The following is a 22,000-nucleotide window of genomic DNA, read 5'->3' as shown; positions in this document are numbered from 1 at the left end:
GGGAAAAGCAGTTGCATGTACATAACTCACAGGTGAAGTGCCTCATGATCAATGGAAGCCATCCTGGAAGTGAAAGCTAACAGCTTTTGGCAACAAGAACTCTAATGGGAATGTCTGTCAGCCATTCGGTCTGCAAACCACACAGTGCATCACTGAGCATCGCTCAGCTGACAGTTCTGCCTCTCTGGGTCATAGAACCACAGGGCTAGAAGGGACCGCAGGGGTCATCTAGTCCTGTGGGTCTCAACCAGGGGCATGCGCACCCCTGGCGGTATGCAGAGGTCTTTCAGGGGGTACATCAACTCATCTAGATCAGTGGTCATGGGACAGGTTAAAGGCAGTTATAGACAGGTACCCCTGTGAAGCTAAGCTACATACTTCAGCTCTATGTGGTAGGGCTTGGACTTCAGCCCCACTGCCTGTGGCTCCGGCTTCAAACAAGGCTCACAAGTGAAAAACGGACTCAAGTATCACACTGAAAAATAAGAACAATATTTATATTCCAATTGATTAATTGTATAATTATATGGCAAAAATGAGAAAACAAGCAAATTTGTCAGTGCTAGTGTGCTGTGACACTTTTGTATTTTTATGTCTGATTTTGTAAGCAAGTAGTTTTTAAGTGAGGTGAAACTTCGGGACACGCAAAACAAATCAGACTACTGAAAGGGGTACAGTAGTCTGCAAAAGGTTGAGAACCACTGATCTAGTCTAATCCCCTGCAAGATGCAGGATTTGTTGTGTCTAACTGTGACTGGGGTCCTAGCTGTGGTCACTCAATTAGGGTGAACTGCAAAGAATAGGGCAGACAATCCCCATAAAGCTGGTGGATATTCTAATACTTAGATTCACCAAGCCAGCATAAAACAGCTTCTTTATTACCTTACTGGTTATTCAGAAGTCCAAACAACGCAGTTCCCTGAAAGAGATCCAGCCTCAGGCCCTCATCCAGGTACCCACGTCAAATATGAAAATTTCTGTAAATCTTATTTCATCATATAAAAGAAAAGGTTCTGCCAATCCCAAAGGATCGGACACATTACCTCCCAGGTTATTGAATATTTCAGATCTTACCCAAATACACACTACAGCCAATTCTTATGAACTAAACTAAACTTTATTAAAAAACGAAAGAGAGAGAGTATGGTTAAAAGATCAATATACATACAGACATGAGATCGATTCATTGAGGTTCAGATTCATACCAGAGATGGTGAGTTTTGTAGCTGCAAAGAGTTCTTTCAGAAATAGTTCATAGTTTATAGTCCAATGTCCAAATCCCATATTCAGTGCTTACCAGCATAACTGGGACCTCAGTCTTGCGACTCAAACTTCCCCTGAGGAAGCCTAAGCAGATCTGAGATGACAGAATCAGGACCCAAGGATCTTTTATACCATTTCATGTCTTTTGACAAGTTGGAGTTCCACGGGGAACAAAAGGTAATTAGGATGACTTTGAAGGAGGTCCATCACCAGTATTTAGCTATACGAATTAACATAAGGCCATTTGCTTGTTCCTCCACCATTCACAATACATTACAACTAATTTAAATGATATCAGAATACAGCATAGACAGGGACTGTTGATTACATTGTGGACCCTACTCATACATATATAAATACACAAAAACACAAACATTATCTCCCCACATGTCTTTTGAGGGTTATTTATTTTCCAGGATGTTTAACTCTTTCTAGCCATGCGTCACACTAACCCATCCAAGACAGATGGCTCCAGCCTCCTTTTGAAAACCTACAGTGAAGGAGCTTCCTTGACCGCCCTAGGCAGGTCTGTTCCATTGTCCTCCTGTTCTTACCGTTAGGAAGTTTTTTCAGAGATTTACTCTTAGGCTTTGACCATACTACACAGCTTTTAGCAACATGGCCGTGTTGACACAGCCGTGTCGCTAAAAGACGGGCAGTGTCGTCGCGGTTTGTCGGCACTCTTGCCGACAAAATACTTGCATCCCCAATGAACAGAGCGCTCCTGCCGACAACACACTGTTCACAATGACACTTGCCATGGCAAAACTTTTGTTTTGTTCACACCCTTGAACGACAAAAGTTTTGTCGCTCAATTGCCAATATAGACATAAATCTTCTGAGCTGTAGTTTGAACCCATTGCCTCTTGCCTTTTTTCTCCATCTTTTTTCAAGTATTTGAAGACCGCTATCACATCCCCCTTTAATCTCCTCTTTTCCAAACTAAACGTACCCAGTTTCTTCAGCCTTTGCTCTTCTGACTTGCATTCCATCCCTTTGGTCATCTTTGTTGTTCACTTCTGGGTCCTTTCTAGTTTCTCTCTACATCCTTTCTATACATTGGTGACCATAATTGGACACACTACTCCAGCTGAGGCCTAACCAGTGCCGAGGAGACCGGTACTATCACCTCCTGTGACTTGCAGATTCTGCCTCTGTTAATGCAACCTACACTTGCATTTGCTTTTTTTGCAACAGCATCGCAGTGCTGGCTCATGCTCGTGCTCATGTGGTGGTGGATCCACCACCACTCCCAGATCCTTCTCAGCAGTGCTGCTGCCAGGACAGTTTCCCCCCATTCTGTATTGGTGCATTTCGTTTTTCTTCCCTAAGTGCAGCACCTCACACTTGTCTATGTTGAATTTCATTTTTTTTTTTTTTTTTGGCTGTAGCCCAGTTCTCCAATTTATCAAGATCCCTTTGAATTTTAGCTCTATCTTCCAAAGTGTTGGTAACCCCCCCGCCCAGCTTTGTGTCATCTGCAAACGTAATCATTGGGAAATCCTGCCCATAAAACCTTTCCCCCATGATCCGGGAGGCTTCTGTCCAACTGGCAGGAGGGAGGAGGAGTTCTCTGTCCAAACGCTGTGGAAGCTCTAAGCACAGCGGAAACGGAGCAGGCTAATGTGGGGTTAAAATGCAGGGCACAAGTAGGGAGGAGTTAGACGCTGTACGGAAGCCCAGCCCAAAGGCGGAACTGGAGAGAACAACAGCGGGTTTGATCAGCCTGCAGCTTTCTCACTGCACACAGACCGCAGGGGCTTGCCAGCGAGGCTGAACAAAACCCCAGCACTTGCCGGTGGGGAGGGTTGGGGCCAAGTGCAGGGGGAGGATGCACGTGGGGGCCATGGGCATGTGGAGAGTGATGCTAACAGAAGGAGTTGGGGGGTGTTTGTGTAAGAGGAGGTGAAGGATTACAAAGTGTGTGAGCTGAGGGGGGAACCGACCCACCCAGCATCCCATTCGCCTCCTCTGAGGTCAGGCCAGCTGGACATTTGTCAGAGCCAGCGTGGGCCCCCATGCTGGGTGGGCGGCAGATTCAGCCCAACTAACCCATGGTTATTTCCAGCCAATTTCCCTATGTAGACAAACCCTAATAACGCAGCTGCAACCCCATATCACCCTACATGGGGCAAGGAGGGGGCTGGCTGTGCGGGGGGGGCAGGGCCCTGGAGGTACATGTGGAGGGATGGACAAGGAGGGTTGGAAAGGGACCTGTCTGTGCTGGGTGGGGGCAGGAAGCTGTGGGTAGGAGTGGGAGAGGTGAGCAGGGGTCTTTCTGTTATGATTTTTTCTCTGCAAGCTCTGCATGTGACTGTCCTAGGGCCACACACACAGTCTGACAGAGCAGGGAACTGAACTCGGCTTTCCCAGGTCCCTGGCTTGTGCCCCTCATTGCCCTATCCCCCCTCTGGGATGATTCTCTAACAAGGAGAGGTGGTCACTAGCTGGCTGTAAGAACACACAGCTTTTCTGGCAGGGAAGGCTGCATCCACACTAGGAGGACAGGAGTGTTAGCAAACACGAGGCACAATCCCAGGGACGACTCAGCCATTGTCATTTTTACCAGGAGTTAGCAGGGTGAGCTAAGCGCTCAAATCCCTCGGTACCATGGAATTGCCCCCTCACTGTCTGTGTTTCCCTTGCCCTCTCAGGAGCTGCGGGAGAAGCCCCTCTTTCCAGACAGCAGCATTGCCGGCTCCAGGAGGTCGCTCTGGTTTCGCAAGACAGTTTGTGCTTCTGGGCCCTCGCATCTGATCCCCCATCCGGATCACCTGGTGTCAAAAGCGGGACACTGGGGTAGGAAGCCGGAGGCTGGATGCTTCCTGCCAGGGGCATGAATGAGCCAGAAAGGCCTGGGGTCTGGGCTCATCCCCTGCTGGGATAAGGACACCCCAGGGAGCAGCCATGGCTGCAGGGCAGGGGGCAGAGGGGGCCCTGGACCTGCAGTTTGAGATCCAGGTGGAGCAGTCGGTGTGCCCCGCTGGGCTGACGGAGCAGCAGGCCTCAGCTGGGCCCAAACCAGATGCGGGATTGGAGCGGGCGGGCGGGCTGCCTATTGTGGTGCAGTCCGGCACCATTGGGGAGCTGCTGAGATGGGTAGCACCGCAACAGGCCCGGTATGCGTCGCAGAAGGAGATGCTGCAGCACTGGGAGGACGTCTGGCAGGAGGTGCTGCAGGCCCTGCGCATCCTTCCGGAGGTGGGGCCAGCTCCGGCCTGCATCCTCGGGCACGGAGAGCCAGAACTGCCGCCCCCTCCCAGAGGTGTGCCAGCACCGACTTGTGCACGTGGGTGTGAAAACCCCACCTCCCAGGGGGGCAGAGAGTCACCCAGGGGTCTGGAGCAGGCTGGGATCGAGCCGAAGGAGGAGACGGCACCGTGCCGAGAGGAGCAGCTGTCAGCCCCGCAGACCCCTGCCGAGGTTAATCCAACTCCAGCACCTACATGGGGAACCCTGCAGCTGCCACAGCTGGCGCCAGAGGACGATATCGAGGCCTATCTGGCCACCTTTGAGCAGGTGGCTGATGCCTGCCAGTGGCCGAGAGGGGAGTGGACAACCCGACTGGAGCCGTACCTCACCGGGAAAGCCCAGCTGGCCTTTGGTAGCCTAGACATCACAGAGACCAGTGACTATGGGAAGGTGAAGGCGACCATCCTGCGTCGCTATGGCATCAGCCCAGAGACACAGCGCAGGCGCTTCAGGCAATTCCGTTACCAGGAGGCCGAGGGGCCCCAGGAGGTTTACAGCCACCTCCGGGAGCTCTGCCATCGCTGGCTGGAGCCGCAGAGCCACACCAAGGAGCAGATCCTGGAGATGCTGATCCTGGAGCAGTTCCTGACCATCCTGCCGGAGGAAATGCAGAGCTGGATCTGGGAAAGTGGTCCCGAGACCGGCGCCCAAGCAGTGGCCCTGACAGAGGGGTTCCAGGTGGGGCGGGCAGAGATCGAATGGCCGGGGCTACAGGTGAGAGTGATCATCTCAGTGAGGGACCAGGGTGGGAAGGGGAGACAGACTGTGGAAGCCATAGGGGAGCCAGGGTTCCTGTATTTGTCTCCGTAAAGCCTTGCTCAAGAGTCTCCATAGCATGTGGGTGCTTTAGAGTTTGGGTTCCCAACATGAGTCAACTGGGGCCTGATGGTTCAGATGCTGCGCAGCTACAGTTGTGTTATCTTTAGCACATCCCCCTGGAAACCTGGCCCCACCCGTCTCCCAGCTGGGTAACTAAAAACTGTCGTGCCCCAAGTTAGCGGCCACTCGTGGGCATCGGAGCACTTGTGGGCTCATGTGGCCCCAATAACTTAGAAGGTGTCATAAATATAAAGGGAAGGGTAACCACCTTTCTGTATACAGTGCTATAAAATCCCTCCTGTATATTTATGACAGAAGGGACAATGGGAGAGATCTCGGCTAGCGAGGCGGCCAGTGCTGCTAATCAGGGGATTTTGAGGGAGTGAATCTGCCACACGTGGCGTCACCTGTGCTAAGACGTTCCGAGAGGCCGGAAAATATACCACTGGGGAGAGTGGGAGACGGTCTGCTCTCATTTAAAGTCTCCCTTAAAGCAGTGACATCTCAGCACTCTCTCCCGCAGTTCCTTGAGTTCCCAAGTACGCAGCCCAGCTTTGGATCTGAACAGGTTTGGTTTGAGCTGAAAAGGCCCAGTGTTGAGTCTCCGTGAGAGTCTGAGAGTCGCTCTGTGAGGGTGGCCATTTTGAAGGGAACGTGCTTCCCAGAATGGAGGAGGGCCTCATGCTGTCGTGCCAGCCTGGTCCCCAGATTCGCTGTGTGAGAGTATTTTTCTTGTAGGGAACGTGCTCTCCAAATTGGAGCACTGCACGCTGACAGGCAGGCCACCTCCTCACCAGAGATACTGTCCAGGGTACAATGTGGTTATTGTTTGATGTGGCTGTGAACACCACTCCCCACACTAATCCCCACCATGCACACCCCATTTCTGTGCATCTTGTTTCCTTTGACATTGGCCCTGTGTCATGGAGTCACCAGGACGATGCTCTGGAACTACCCCCTATGAAGTGAGCCAGGATTCTGGGGGAGCCTCCTCTCTCTGAGCATATTGTCTCCAGGGCAAGAAGCTTACACAGCTTTGACCTTCTGGGTCTGACCTCGGAGCATTCAGCATCCCCTTCCACACTGTACTCTTCCCGCAGCGAATCCGCCTGGGCGGGGCTCCTGGGGAAGCCAGAGGGTCCTGCACCCCAACTCCGCAGTCAGACGTGACTCTCAGCCAGCCAGTAAAACAGAAGGTTTTTTAGTTGACAGGAACACAGCATAGGGCAGAACTTGTTAGCACAGAAATCAGTGACTTTCAGCCAAGTCTATCTTGTGGGGAGGAGAGCCCAGAGCCAGGGCTCTGGTCCTCTCCCCTGCGCCCCAAGCCAGCTGAGACTGACTCGCTTTCAGCTGGAGCAGCCCCCGCAAAAGTCACACACCCTTATTCCCACCACCTAGATATTGGTGCAATACACAGGGAAAATGAGGCACACACCGCATTCATGCAGTAAGACTCACAAAGGCTCACATACAACCTAACAAGGGAAAATCCCCACTACGTCGCACCCTACCCTGCTTTCGTGCATGATCTCCTAATTCCAGGGATAGCCCCAGAGCAGCTGGCCCTGAGCGGGGCAGGGGAGGACTGGCACAAGCGTAGTGCGGGGGAGGAGTTGTCCCTGGCACAGCTAGCTCACAGCAGGGAGTTATGCTGGGAGTGGTCAGTGCTGAGGTGGATGTTTTTGTGGTTGCAGATGCCAGTGCAGTTCAAGGATGTGGCTGTGACTCTGGCTGAGGCAGAGTGGTTGCTGTTGGATGAGGAGCAGAGGCAGCTGTATGGGACTGTCATGCAGGAGACTTACCGGAGCATTAGCTCACTGGGTTAGTTGGGTGATTATCCAAACTTCTCGCCTCATGTGGAAGCTCTGGGCAGAGCTGACTGGAAAATCGTAAATCTTTTCCACCGAAAAATTGTTTTGAAAGAAACTAAAGATATTTTTTTCACAAATATTTCAAGTTTTCCAACAAGAACCAAATTGTCTGTCTCTGTTTTTTTTCCCCCCATTTTTTCCTTTCTCTCTCACATGACTTTTACTGTTTTGGTACTAGGGGAATAAAGGAAAAATGAGAGAGGAAAAAACAAAAACTGGAAACTCTTTTGTTGAAAAGTAGATCTTTTTTACATGGAAATAAAGTCTGTTTTTCATCCAAAAATTTTGTCAGACAAAAAAATGTTGACTAGCTCTGGCTGTGGGTAGAGCTGGACAGAAAATGGAGATTTTTTCCCATGGAAAGTTTCAGTGGAAACTAATTTTTGTTTTGGGTTTTGTATAAATTTTCAGTGAAAAAAACAAAAAATGTTGAGCAAAGCAGAAAATTTCCACTCATTTTTTTTGTTCAATGTCTCAGTTTTAGTTGAAAATAAAGTTTGGATGGCTAGTCTTTGAGCAGTTCCCTTGGTGAGTTCTCTGCTATGCCCAGGTCTGGCGGGCTCCTGGTAGCACAGTGAGGAACCAGAATTTTTGGCTTGTGAGACAGTTCGCTTTTCTAAAATTCAGACAACAAAGTCAGAAATTAGAAATTTCCCATGGAACTGAAATATTTGAAAAATTCTGTGTCAGAAGAACTAAAATTGAATTTATAAACATCTCTCAGGGAGCCAGCCAATCTTGCAGCTTCATGATTTTCACTGAAACTGTTGTGTTGGAAAATTTTTCACACATCTCTAGTTGCAGGCTATTCCCTGGTCTCTTGGGGTCCTGGTGGGAGGTGACGTGAGAATCCCAGGCTAACCTTTGCACCCCTTGTTTTCAAGGAGACTGAGAAACACAGTACATGCACATAAAGCATAGGTCTGCTCCAAACTTTCCCATCAAAATTATTTTCTATGGAAATTGGATTTTTCAACAAAACTGACATTTTCACAAAAACTTTCCATCAAATATGTTGTGTGTCCACTGCTGAAAACCCCCAATGTGTGTGTATTCATCAAAAGCCTGAAAAGGTTAAAAAAAAAAAAGACCCCCCCCCCCCTTTTAATCAAAATTTTTTTTAAAAGTAATTTCCTGAGCACCTCTGTGATGGGCTAGAAGCAAGAATCGCTGGGTGGCCTGGGTTATGCAGGAGCAAGTCTGGTCAAAACTCCAAATTTCTGTTTCGTTTTGACATTTAAAAATTTGTTTTCACCCTGAATCAGAACAAAACCAAATATTCTTGTAATTTCCCATGAAACAGAAATTCTAAAAATTATTGTTTTAAAATGTGTTTTATTTTCATTTTTATATTATTTGTACATTATTTCATGACATATGGTGCACATTAGGACGTGCCCTCTCATGTCATGATTTGTAATCTCATGACATAATAGTCAAAATATTTATTTATTTAATAGACTAAGGCAGGGGTCTCCAATGCTCTGCCTGTGGGCGCAATGGCGCTCCCTGGGGCAGTTGTGTGCGCCGCCGAAATGCCGCCGCTGAGCGCGGCCTCAGGAGAACCACCCGCTGAAATGCCGCCGAGAAGTGTTGCTACTTCTCGGCGGCATTTCGGAGGCGAGGATTCTTTCCGCTGCCGCTTCTTGGAGGCATTTCGGCAGTGGGGTGTTTGGCGCCCACCACAGTCTTTTGGGAATAGGAATGTGCTATTCCCACAGAAAGGTTGGGGACCACTGCACTAAGGGCTGTGACTGCTTAGTACAGATTAAAACATCTTGACTTATTTTCTAGATCAAAATGTCTATTTATGTTGCAGGGAAACAGTTTGATACCTGTGGAATTAACATGATGTAAATCTTGGAGCTATCATGACGTTCTCTCTGTTCTACCCCTTCCCTCACCTTATGTTTTGTCTATTTAGATAATGTTACCACATTGTTTCCTTGTATTCCTCCGTCTGTCTGTATAGATCTGTTGTCTCTTGTCATGTACTAGACTATGAGCTTTTTCGGGTACACACTGTTTATTTGTTGTGTGTTTGTACAGCGCCTGGCGCAATAGGGTCCTGCTCCACGACTGGGTCTCCACCATAACACAAATAACAAATAAATAAGAAACCGCAGCACAAACCGGAGACACTTTGAACTATGTCCTGTGATGCACTGCTCATAATGTAAACAATGTAATTTAGAAAATATTCAAAACAACATTTATTTTGCAGTATTTGCATTTTTATATTTTCCAAAGAATGTTCATTTTGAAAATTATTTGCTTGCGTGAAAAATTTCCTTTAGTTGAAATGGCATTGTCCAAAGGAAACGTTTTTTTGTAGAATTTTACCCAACCGGCTCAGTGCAGGAGGCCAAACTGTCTGGATAGAATGGGCCTTGCTGGCCTTTGAACCTGTGATGCCGTCCTGGGGTTCTCTATCTGAGTACACGCATGCCCACACACGCTTGCTGCCTGTACTCCCTGCCTGCCTGAGCTGGGGTTCGAACCTGTGACTCCACCCCAGAGTTCCTAAAAGGGCCTAGTTCCTGTCCGAGTACATCCGCATGCATTGTCTGTATTTTCTGCGTGTGTGAGCTTGAGGTTCCTGCTCCAGCGGAGAGTACTCTTATCTGTCTCTGGGGGTTCAGAGTTGTCACCGTTGGGTTGTGCCTGCCCCTCATCCCACTGGTTGTCCCACTTCCCCATCGTCCCCTCCCCAGCAGAGAGGGACTTTTGCACCAAGCCCTGGGGCTCACTGATTGCGCCCTTATTGCTTCTTTTCTTTTCCCCATTGGCAGGTTGTCCGGTTCGCAAACCCACCCTGATCTCTCAGTTGGAGCGAGGGGAGGAGCCATGCATCCCAGATCCCCCAGCCCCTGAGAAGCAGGAGACCCAGAGGGACGTCCCAACAGGTGAGGGTTGAATGAGCCAGCTCAGAAAGCAAAATCCTGGGATCCCAGCCACAAGTTCCCATGGCAGTGCCTCCTGACTGTGTCTGCTGAGCCAGAAAAGGCAGAGCTTAGCCACAGAGCCAGGAGCTCCTGCAGCCCTGCCCCACACCCAGATCCACTGAGCCTTGGGGGAGGCGGAATCAAGACATGCTCTGCCTTTCCTTTCCACTTCTCACCACGGTGAATCCAGGTGTGAGACACTCACCGTCACCACTTCCAAGCTACTGTTACTCTGACATCCACCAGGCTTGGCTGTGCACAGAGATTCAGCAGTGCAGATAGCTGCATGATCGGGAAGTGTGGCCTGGTGCTTAATTGCTGGCCTTGGATGCTGGAGACCTAACTTCTGTTTGACCTCTGACACAGACTCCCCGTGTGACACTGGGCAAGTCATTTAGTCCCTGTGTGTGTCAGTTCCCATCTGTACACTGGGGATAACAGCCTTGCTCTGCCTCCCAGGAATGCATGTGGATAAACACATTAAGGATTGTGAGGTGCCTACATACTATGGTGCTGGGGCCTGTCAATACCAGAGACAGATAGACATTTAGAATCTTAGGATTGGAAGAGACCTCAGGAGGTCATCTAGTCTAACCCCCTGCTCAAAGCAGGACCAATCCCCAACTAAATCATCCCAGAGAGGGCTTTGTCAAGCCTGCCCTTAAAAACCTCAAAGGATAAAGATTCCACCACCTCCCTAGGTAACCCATTCCAGTGCTTCACCACCCTCCTAGTGAAAAAGTTTTTCCGAATATCCAACCTAGACCTCCCCCACTGCAACTTGAGACATTGCTCCTCGTTCTGTCATCTGCCACCACTGAGAACAGTCTAGATCCATCCTCTTTGGAACCCCCTTTCAGGTAGTTGAAAGCAGCTATCAAATCCCCCCTCATTCTTCTCTTCTTCAGATTAAACAATCCCAGTTCCCTCAGCCTCTCCTCATAAGTCATGTGTTCCAGTCCCCTAATCATTTTTGTTACCCTCCACTGGACTCTTTCCAATTTTTCCACACCCTTCTTGTAGTGTGGGGCCCAAAACTGGACACAGTACTCCTCACCAATGCTGAATAGAGGGGAATGATCACATCCCTCGATCTGCTGGCAGTGCCCCTACATATACAGTCCAAAATGCTCTTAGCCTTCTTGGCAACAAGGGCACACTGTTGACTCATATCCAGCTTCTTGTCCACTGTAATCCCTAGGTCCTTTTCTGCAGAACTGCTGCCTAACTATTCGGTCCCTAGTTTGTAGCAACGCATGGGATTCTTCCATCCTAAGTGCAGGACTCTGCACTTATCCTTATTAAAACTCATCAGATTTCTTTTGGCCCAATCCTCTAATTTGTCTAGGGCCGTTTGTATCCTATCCCTACCCTCCAGCGTATCTACCACTCCTCCCAGTTTAGTGTCATCTGCAAACTTGCTGAGGGTGCAATCCACACCATCCTCCAGATCATTTATAAAGATATTGAACAAAACCGGCCCCAGGACTGACCCTTGGGGCACTCCGCTTGATAATGGCTGCCAACTAGACATGGAGCCATTGGTCACTACCTGTTGAGCCCCATGATCTAGCCAGATTTCTATCAACCTTATAGTCCATTCACCCAGCCTATACTTCTTTAACTTGCTGGCAAGAATACTGCAGGAGACCATATCAAAAACTTTGCTAAAGTCAAGGATTAACACATCCGCTGCTTTCCCCTCATCCACAGAGCCAGTTATCTCAGCAAAGAAGGCAATTAGGTTAGTCAGGCATGACTTGTCCTTGGTGAATCCATGCTGACTGTTCCTGATCACTTTTCTCTCCTCTAAGTGCTTCAAAATTGATTCCTTGAGGACCTGCTCCACGATTTTTCCAGGGACCGAGGTGAGGCTGACTGGCCTGTAGTTCCCCGGATCCTTCTTCTTCCCTTTTTTAAAGATGGGCACTACATTAGCCTTTTTCCAGTCATCCGGGACTTCCCCTGATTGCCATGAGTTTTCAAAGATAATAGCCAATGGCTCTGCAATCACATCCGCCAACTCCGTTAGCACTCTCAGACACAGCGCATCTGGCCCCATGGACTTGTGCTCATCCAGCTTTTCTAAATAGTCTTGAACCACTTCTTTCTCCACAGAGGGCTGGTCACTTCCTCCCCATGCTGTGCTGCCCAGTGCAGTAGTCTGGGAGCTGACTTTGTGAAGGCAGAGGTGAAAAAAAAAGCATTGAGTACATTAGCTTTTTCCACGTCCTCTGTCACTAGGTTGCCTCCCCCATTCAGTAAGGGGCCCACACTTTCCTTGACCACCTTCTTGTTGCTAACATAGCTGAAGAAACCCTTCTTGTTACTCTTAACATCCCTTGCTAGCTGCAACTCCAGTTGTGATTTGGCCTTCCTGATTTCTCTCCTGCATGCCTGAGCAATATTTTTATACTCCTCCCTGGTCATTTGTCCAGTCTTCCACTTCTTGTAAGCTTCTTTTTTGTGTTTAAGTTCAGCAAGGATTTCACTGTTAAGCCAAGCTGGTCGCCTGCAGTATTTGCTATTCTTTCTACACATCAGGATGGTTTGTTCCTCCAACCTCAATAAGGATTCTTTAAAATACAGTCAGCTCTCCTAGACTCCTTTCCCCTTCATGTTATTCTCCCAGGGGATCCTGCCCATCAGTTCCCTGAGGGAGTCAAAGTCTGCTTTTCTGAAGTCCAGGGTCCGTATTCTGTTGCTCTCCTTTCTTCCTTGTGTCAGGATCCTGAACTCGACAATCTCATGGTCACTGCCTCCCAGGTTCCCATCGACTTTTGCTTCCCCTACTAATTCTTCTGGTTTGCGAGCAGCAGGTCAAGAAGAGCTCTGCCCCAGCTGGTTCCTCCAGACCAGTAGTGGCCAACCTGAGCCCGAGAAGGAGCTAGAATTTACCAATGTACATTGCCAAAGAGCCACAGTAATAAGTCAGCAGCCCCCCATCAGCTCCAGCACCTCCCACCCACCGGCAGCCCCACTAATCAGCGCCTCTCCCTCCCTCCCCGCACCACCCGATCAGCTGTTTCATGGTGTGCAGGAGGCTCTGGAGGGGAAGGGGGGAGGAGCGAGGGCATGGCAGGCTCAGAGGAGGGGGTGGGAAGGGGTGGAGTGGGGGCAGGGCCTGTGGCAGAGCCAGGGGTTGAGCAGTGAGCACCCCCTGGCACAGCTTCATACCGGAGCTCTGAGCAGTCATGCTGCTCTCTTACATACAGTGCAACTCCCCCACCTTTTCTGCCCTGCCTGTCCTTCCTGAACAGTTTCTATCCACCCATGATAGTACTCCAGTCATGTGAGTTATCCCACCAAGTCTCTGTTATTCCAATCACATCATAATTGCTTGACTGTGCCAGGACTTTCAGTTCTCCCTGCTCGTTTCCCAGGCTTCTTGCATTTGTGTATACTATAATATAACCTGTGTCTGTTAAACAGCTGCACTGGGCCGTGTGGATGTCGTTGTTCTGGTTTTAACCAAGTTTGTTTTGGTTCAGTTCCATGCAAGTGGAAATAGGTTAAGGGTAAGCCAAAGTAGGCACCTCCAGGTGGCAGTTTGCCCTGGTTTAGATAATGGGGTTACTTTGGAGCTGGCTGGAGATTTTTTCCATAACAAAGTGACGATTTGCCAAATTTGAAATGTTCCATAGAAACATCTCAGTTCTGACAGAATTTGGGCTGAAAGCAGGCTGGGGACTGACAGAAACCTGCCTGGTGTCTCGCCAGCTAGCCCCTCCCCAGCGCTTCAGCAGCTCCCCAGAAGGGCTGCCCCTGGCCTGGGGTTTCTGAACTACAGAGGCGCCAGGAATCTGGAAGCACTGGGAAACCCGGCTCCCAAGCTCCCAGGGCCATCAGCAGCTGGCCTGGTGGCTGCCCCGGAGCGGGGGCTCCTAGGCACTTCCTGACAGGTTTCAGAGTAACAGCCGTGTTAGTCTGTATTCGGAAAAAGAAAAGGAGTACTTGTGGCACCTTAGAGACTAACCAATTTATTTGAGCATGAGCTTTCGTGAGCTTATGCTTAAATAAATTGGTTAGTCTCTAAGGTGCCACAAGTCCTCCTTTTCTTTAGGCACTTCCTGACTCCACAGCACCTGCCTGGACGGGCAGTCGGGAATCCCAGGGAGCACATTTCATTTCACACACACAAACGTTCCTGCAGCTCAGTGTGTCCCAAAGGAAGTATTGCGGGGTCCAAGTTGTGGGGGAAATTTCCAGTTTTTGGTTTTTTGTGCCAATTCAGGACAAACTTTTTTCCAAAAACTCAAATATTTTTGTGAACTTTGAATTCCACGTTCCAGGCAGTGTTAGTTTAGATCCCTCTGCTGGCTTCCCCCTGCACCTGGGGCCCGGCTCACGCACCACTTCTCCCTTGGTCCCCGCAGACACCGGGAGGGGGCTGGACGCTGAGGAGCTGGCTGTGCCGCACCACGGGGAGGCGGAGGCACCTGTCAAAGCAGCTCCAACACCCAAGGCCTCACCAAGATGGCCCAAGAGGAAAGCGCCACAGAGCCCAGGCCGGAAGAGAAAGAAACCCTCTCTGGAAGGAGAAGAGCCAGAAGCCCCCTCTGAGGGTGGGAAGCAGCAGCTCCCCACCTGTCCCTTGTCCATGCAACAGTCGCTTCCTTCTGTGCGCATGCAAAAGCCTTTCCGTCCTGTACGCAGGAAACAGCCACCCCCACCCCTGCGCCGGGAACAGCCTGTCCCTCCCGTGCGCAGGGAACAGCAGCCCTCCACTCTTGGCAGGGAACAGCCTGTCCCTCCCCTGAGCAGGGAACAGCTGCCCTCCACTCCTGGCAGGGAACATCCATCCCCTCCTATGCACAAGGAACAGCCACTGTCTCCTCTGTGCATTGAACAGCTGCTTCCTGCCCTGCACAGGACACAGCCACACCCCACTCTCAGGCAGGCACAGCAGCCCCCTCTGTCATCGCCCGTTAATTCCTGCCCCAGGAACCTGTTCATGGGAGGCTCCCCCACTAGTAAGAGCCTGCCCCAGTCTGAGAGGTGCAACCAGTGCCCTGAGTGTGGCCGGGGCTTCAGGCAGAGCTCGGACCTGCAGCGGCACCGGCGTGTCCACACGGGAGAAAAGCCTTTCCACTGCCCAGTGTGTGAGAAGAGCTTCCGGCTGCAGTCCAACCTGATCGTACACCACCGCACGCACACTGGGGAGCGGCCCTACCAGTGCGGGGAGTGCGGCCGGGCCTTCTCGCAGAGCTCCAGCCTCCGGACCCACAGCAAGATCCACCTGGGCCAGAAACCCTATGTTTGCTCTGTGTGCGGCAAGAGCTTCCATCACAACTCCAACCTCATCCTCCACCAGCGCACCCACACCGGCGAGCGGCCCTACGAGTGCAGCGTCTGCACCAAGCGCTTCAGCGATCGCTCCACTCTGGCTCAGCACCGGCGCGTCCACACTGGTGAGCGCCCCTATGCCTGCTCCGAGTGCGGCAAGTGCTTCAGCCAGGCCTCACACCTGGTCAAACACCGACGCACCCACGTGGGCCCCTGCACTGTGCTGGCCAGGGACACAGCTGTCCCCCAAAACAGGCCTGGCACAGGGGAGAAGAGAGATGCTCCTAGACACAGACCAGACCGTGGGGCGGAAAGAGCCGCCCCCAGAGACAGGCCAGCCGAGGACAGAGCTCCTCCCAGACATGGGCTGAGAATGGGGGATGAGAGAGCCACTCCCCAAAATGGCCCTGGCACCAGGGAGGAGAGAGACACTCCCAGACATGGGCTGGGCACAGGGCAGGAAAAACAGCATGGAAAGATGTGCAGTCTCTGAAAGATGTTTTGGCAATGGGGAGAGGGGCCTCAAAAGAGACATTAGCCACAAGGAAGGACACAGCTACCTCCATTCACACACCGGGCATAGGTACAGAGAAAGCAGTGACAAAAAATCATGTTGGCCACAGGGAAGGAAAGGTTGACCCCCAAACCTCAGGCCAATGAGAGGAGACCTGCCCCTCAAAATGGGCTGGGCACGGGGGAGAACAGAGCCACCCCAGACAATACCCCAAAAAGCTACAACAAAAGAGGCACCAGCTGTGGATGAGGAGAGAGCTGCCTTGGAAGATGCACTGAGGGCGGCGAAGAATGAAGCAGCAACAAAAGATGCTTCAGCAGAGGGGGAGAAGAGAGAGGCCTCAAGAGAGATGCCGGCCACGGGGAAGGGGAGATCCACCCCCAAACCTGCACTGGCCACGGGGAAGAGGAGAGCCTCCTTGAAACATGCTCCAGGTACACAAGAGCCCAGACTTCAGTGGAGCCTTCTCATGTCACTGCATGGTACGGAGAGGGATGATTCATGGGGGGCAGAGACTGTGGGGAGCCCTGTCACTGAGCAGTAGGGTTGGGGATGGCTCATAGGAACGTGCATTAAGCTGAGGGTTCTCAGATCAGGTGTGAAACCCCATCAATGTGCAGGAGGGAAGTAATGCCAATGCCATAGGCTCACACTTAAGCAGCGACGGAGAAGCTGGCCTGGCATGGGATGCACTCACAGCTCGGAGAGGACGGGCAGCACGAAGGCACTTCTGGCACCACCGAGAGGCTCCACTGGACCCGGAGCTGGTGGAGCGAATGGCTGGCACTTAACATGCAACCACAGAAATATGTTCAGGTTCTTGCCAAAAATGGTCTGCTATCAGATGTTTGGTTTTCCGACAGAAAGTAGCTCTGTAGTGCAGTGAGTGGATGTCCCCTCCCCGAGTCCCGCAGAGCACAATTGTAGAGGCCTCCAGGATGAGTGGAGACAATGTTACAGAGGTGGCAAAAGGGACTGTCATGGCGTCACTCACCACACTGGAGCCTCCTGCTGGGCGTTTTGGGAATTAGCTCAGTCCCAGCGGGTGCGCCCTTGGGTGGTGGTGGGTCTCCTGCCCTTGTCTCCACCTGCAGGCCCCTTATGACCCATTAAGCTCTACTTCGTGGCACAGCTCTCCGGCTGTGTCACCATCCGGTTCCCCCATTCCAGGGAACTCCTCCAACAAGAGTTCAGCCACTCCTCCCAGTGGCTTGGCAGTCCACAGCCGGGGCGGTCCCTCTGCAGCTAGTGGGGGAGGGGGCCTAGGCCCACCCACTGCTCCGGGCCCCAGCCCAGGGACCCTGCAAACAGCAGCTTCCTGCTGACTTGTCCTTCCAACCCATTGTCTCTAGTCCCAGGGCCACTTCCCCACAGCCTCAGTTCCTTCTGCTCCTGCCTGGCTCCAGCTCCTTTGCCCTCTTCCCAGGGCCTCGAGCCTATAAGTCCTGGCAGCCCAACAGGAGCTCTCCCTAGCTCCCCCGGTCCCTGCTAGCACCTGCCCTTCCCCAGGTGCTGGTCTCTCTGTAGCCCTCTAGGAAACCAGTCTTTTCCCTAGGGCTCCCTGCAGCAGACTCCCTCACTGTGGTCTACAGCTTCCTTTTATATGGGCCAGCTGGGCCCTGATTGGCTGGTCCAGCCACTGCCCTAATTGTCTGCAGCTGCTGCCTTAATTGGCTGTTTCCTCTGCAACCATTCCTTTGGCTGCGTGCCTCTCAGCCTCCCTAGGCTGGTTTTAACCCCCACAGGGCCAGTGCAGGGCAGGCGCAGTCACAGGGACATACGGAGAATATACCATCTTTCTCCTGCTCTTAAGCAGAGGGGACCACTGGGCCCCCCCTAAGATACTTCATAGGCATCCACATCACCAGCATCAGCAGAGCTTCCCAGTTACAAGAGCAAGCAAACCATTTGCTTTCTAAATAAATTCATAACCTAGGCTCCACAATAACCTTAACTCTGACCCCAACCCAACTCATGAGACTATGGCACCATGTGTCATGACATACTAGTGGCTTATGAGGCTTCAGGGAGTAAGCAGGGCTGTTCTCATGCTGCTTCTGCATGTGCCTGAATTGAGAGGGGACGTGTTAGGGTTTGTTGCTGTCTCTGAGGCTGAAGTGGACGCAGGGTCCATTCAGAGGCCGGTGAATCAGGCTAGGGATAACGAGGTTAGTTCAATCAGGGAGGATGAGGACCAGAACTCCACTGGCCATCACATACAGTCCTCAGCTAAAACCTCTCCAACGCATCATCAGTGATTTACAACCCATCCTGGACAACAATCCCTCACTTTCACAGGCAGTGGGAGGCAGGCCAGTCCTCGCTCACAGACAGCCTGCCAACCTGAAGCATATTCTCACCAGCATCTACACCCTGCACCATAGTAACTCTAACTCAGGAGCCAATCCATGCAACAAACCTCGATGCCAACTCTGCCAACATATCTACACCAGCGACACCATCCCAGGATCTAACCAGATCAGCTACACCATCACCGGTTCATTCACCTGCACGTCCACCAATGTAATCTACGCCATCATGTGCCAGCAATGCCCCTCTGCTATGTACATCGGCCAAACTGGACAGTCCCTACATAAAAGGATAAATGGACACAAATCAGATATTAGGAATGGCAATATACAAAAACCTGTAGGAGAACATTTCAACCTCCCTGGACACACAATAGCAGATGTAAAGGTAGCCATCCTGCGGCAAAAAAACTTCAGGACCAGATTTCGAAGAGAAACTGCTGAGCTTCAGTTCATTTGCAAATTTGACACCATCAGCTCAGGATTAAACAAAGACTGTGACTCGTTCGCCAACTCCAAAAACAGTTTCTCCTCCCTTGGTGTTCACACCTCGACTGCTAGAAGATGGCCTCACCCTCCCTGATTGAACTAACCTCTTTATCCCTAGCCTGATTCTTGCTTGCATATTTATACCTGCCTCTGGAAATTTCCACTACATGCATCCGACGAAGTGGGTATTCACCCACGAAAGCTTCTGCTCCAATATGTCTGTTAGTCTATAAGGTGCCACAGGACTCTTTGCCTGTATTTGGTGTTTGTTTTTTGTTGGCTTTTGAAAAAGAATTGTAAAACACATGTGTGACAATTTACTGTAGATGATTATATCTCCTCAATAGTGAGATTATGGGATGGAGCCAGCTTCTGGAAACCCTGACTCCGGTGAGTAGATCCCACTCAGAGGACCTGATCCAAAACCTTTTTGAAGGTCAATGGAAAGACTTAACTGGGCTTTGCCGTCAACAGGCCTAAGGGTTTGTCCAATGAGATGACTCAGATAGAATCATAGAAATGTAGGACTGGAAGGGACCTTGAGAAGTCATCAAGTCCAGCTCCCTGCCCTGAGACAGGACTAAGTAAACCTAGGCCATCCTTGACAGGTGTTTGTCCAACCTGTTCTTATAAACCTCCAGTGATGGGAATTCCACAACCTCCCTTGGAAGCCTATTCCAAAGCTTAACTCCCCTTATAGTTAAAAAGTTTTCCCTAATATCTAATCTAGATCTCCTTTGCTGCAGATTAAGCCCTTTACTTCTTGTCCTGGCCTGAGTGTACATGTGCATGAGTTAAGTAAGATTTACTGGGTTTTTCCAGTATCATTTAATTCTCTCTGTATATATTACAGAGCATCAGTAATTGCACCGGTTAGAGTGCAACATGATTTCATAGAATCACAGAATATCAGGGTTGGAAGGGACCTCAGGAAGTCATCTAGTCCAACCCCCTGCTCAAAGCAGGACCAATCCCCAACTAAATCATCCCAGACAGGGCTTTGTCAAGCCTGACCTTAAAAACCTCAAAGGAAGGAGATTCCACCACCTCCCTAGGTAACCCATTCCAGTGCTTCACCACCCTCCTAGTGAAAAAGTTTTTCCTAATATTCAATCTAAACCTCCCCTACTGCAACTTGAGACCATTACTCCTTGTTCCGTCATCTGGTACCACTGAGAACAGTCTAGATCCATCCTCTTTGGAACCCCCTTTCAGGTAGTTGAAAGCAGCTATCAAATCCCCCCTCATTCTTCTCTTCCATAGACTAAACAATCCCAGTTCCCTCAGCCTCTCCTCATAAGTCATGTGTTCCTGTCCCCTAATCATTTTTGTTGCCCTACGCTGGATGCTTTCCATTTTTTCCACATCCTTCTTGTAGTGTGGGGTCCAAAACTGGACAATGTACTCCAGATGAGGCCTCACCAATATCAAATAGAGGGGAACAATCACGTCCCCCGATCTGCTGGCAATGCCCCTACTTATATAGCCCAAAATGCTTACGAAAGGCTGTCAGTCAGGACCCTGTCCTTTCCTCCCCAGCAGGAGCTGTCAGTCAGGGTTGCATTCCCCAGCCGCCCTCCCCTGCCCACTCTCATGACCCCCACCTCACCAGGGCCAACCTGTACTATGCGGATACTTTTTGCCCTGCCCGGTGCCATCTCTAGTGGGTGTGAAGGTGCTCAGTACTGCCAAAGGCCCTGTCACAGTCCTGGCTGGGGTAGGGCAATCCTTTGTGTGGACTTGCTGGTGCTCAGTAAGTGTGCAGTGTTGTTGGAAGCGCTGGGCACACTGGTGGGGCCAGTCCCAGGGGCAGACCCTGTGGGGGGCCATGTTGTCCTTCAGTTCCCCTTTTGCCACAGACCCTGTGGCACCTGCACCCCTGGCCTACCCCAGTGGGGAACTCTCCAGCCACTGCTGGCATCCAAAGCTGTTTGTCCTGGTGGAAGTCTACAATAAGCCCTCTCTGCAATTCCGTGAGAATGACCCATGTAGGCCCATAGATGTTGCCTCCTTGTTCTCATCCAGGAGATCTTGATACCTGCTGGGATAAGAGAGGGGAGCTGTTCAAAGGGTCCACTGTAGCTCAGCCATAGGTCAGAGGGCCAGATGCAGGAATTGCTGGGTGCGATTCTTTGACCAGTTTACGCAAGAGGTCAGACTGAATGGTGAGAATGGGCCCTTGTGGCCTTCACATCTATGGGACATGAGCTCTTTGGGGCAGACACTGTATCTCACTGCATATCTATGCAGCCACAGGCGCTGACTCTGTGTGGGTTCTCTGGGGCTGAGCACCCATGGGGAAAAATTAGTGGGTGCTCTACACCCACCAGCAGCCAAGCTCCCTGCCCCCCCCACCTCACCTCCTTCTCCACCTCCTCCGAGCATGCTGTATCTCCGCTCCTCCCTCCCTCCCAGCGCTTGGAGCTGCCAAACAGCTGTAGCAAGCTCTGAGATGGGGTGGGGAGGTGCGGGAACGTGGCATGCTCAGGGGAGGAGGCGGGGAAGAGGCGGGGCCAGGCAGAGATTTGGGGAAGGAGTCGAATAGGGGCAGGGAGGGGGCAGAGTTGGGGTGGGAACTCTGGGGAAGGGGTGGGAATGGGGGCAGGAAGGGGAGGAGTAGGGGTGGAGTCAGGGCGGGGGCAGGGGCAGACGGGGGTCGAGCACCCACCGGCACCAGAAGAAGTCGGCACCTATGTATTCAGCGCCCAACACAACAGGGCTCTGATCTTGGTCACCGTGTGTCTGTGCAGTGCCTGGCCCAACGGGGCCTGGAGCTAAGCTGGGGCCTGTAGGCACCACCATAACATAAATAATAGACTGAATAAGGCCAGGGAAATGTGTGCAGAATGCACTGTAGCAAGGTAACCTTTGGCTAAAAACAATATGACAGAGCCCAACAAAAAATGACAAATTAGTTTTGGTAAAAATGCTGAAGTTGTTTTCAGTTCACAGGTTTTCAAACAGACTCATTTTTTGTTTTCCCTAAATTCTTTGTGGAACATTTTTATAAGAAATATTATAAAAAATGTTAGTGACTCAACTTTTGCTAAATAAAATTTTCCATTTACCTTAAACAGTTTCAATGACCATTTTCATGACATTTTCAATAATATTTCGATTTTAAAAAATGTGAAAATTAGCTTGAGACATAAAAAAGAAAGTTTTTAATGGAAAAAAACCTTTTCTCTTGAAAAATTGTCATCAGCTCTCTTCTCTCAAGGACTTGGGGAGCAATGCAGAGAGGTGTGG

This window comes from Eretmochelys imbricata, chromosome 6 (genome assembly GCF_965152235.1).
Source record: "Eretmochelys imbricata isolate rEreImb1 chromosome 6, rEreImb1.hap1, whole genome shotgun sequence".
In the NCBI taxonomy this organism is placed as follows: domain Eukaryota; kingdom Metazoa; phylum Chordata; order Testudines; family Cheloniidae; genus Eretmochelys; species Eretmochelys imbricata.
Note: the sequence above shows the minus strand (reverse complement) of the source record.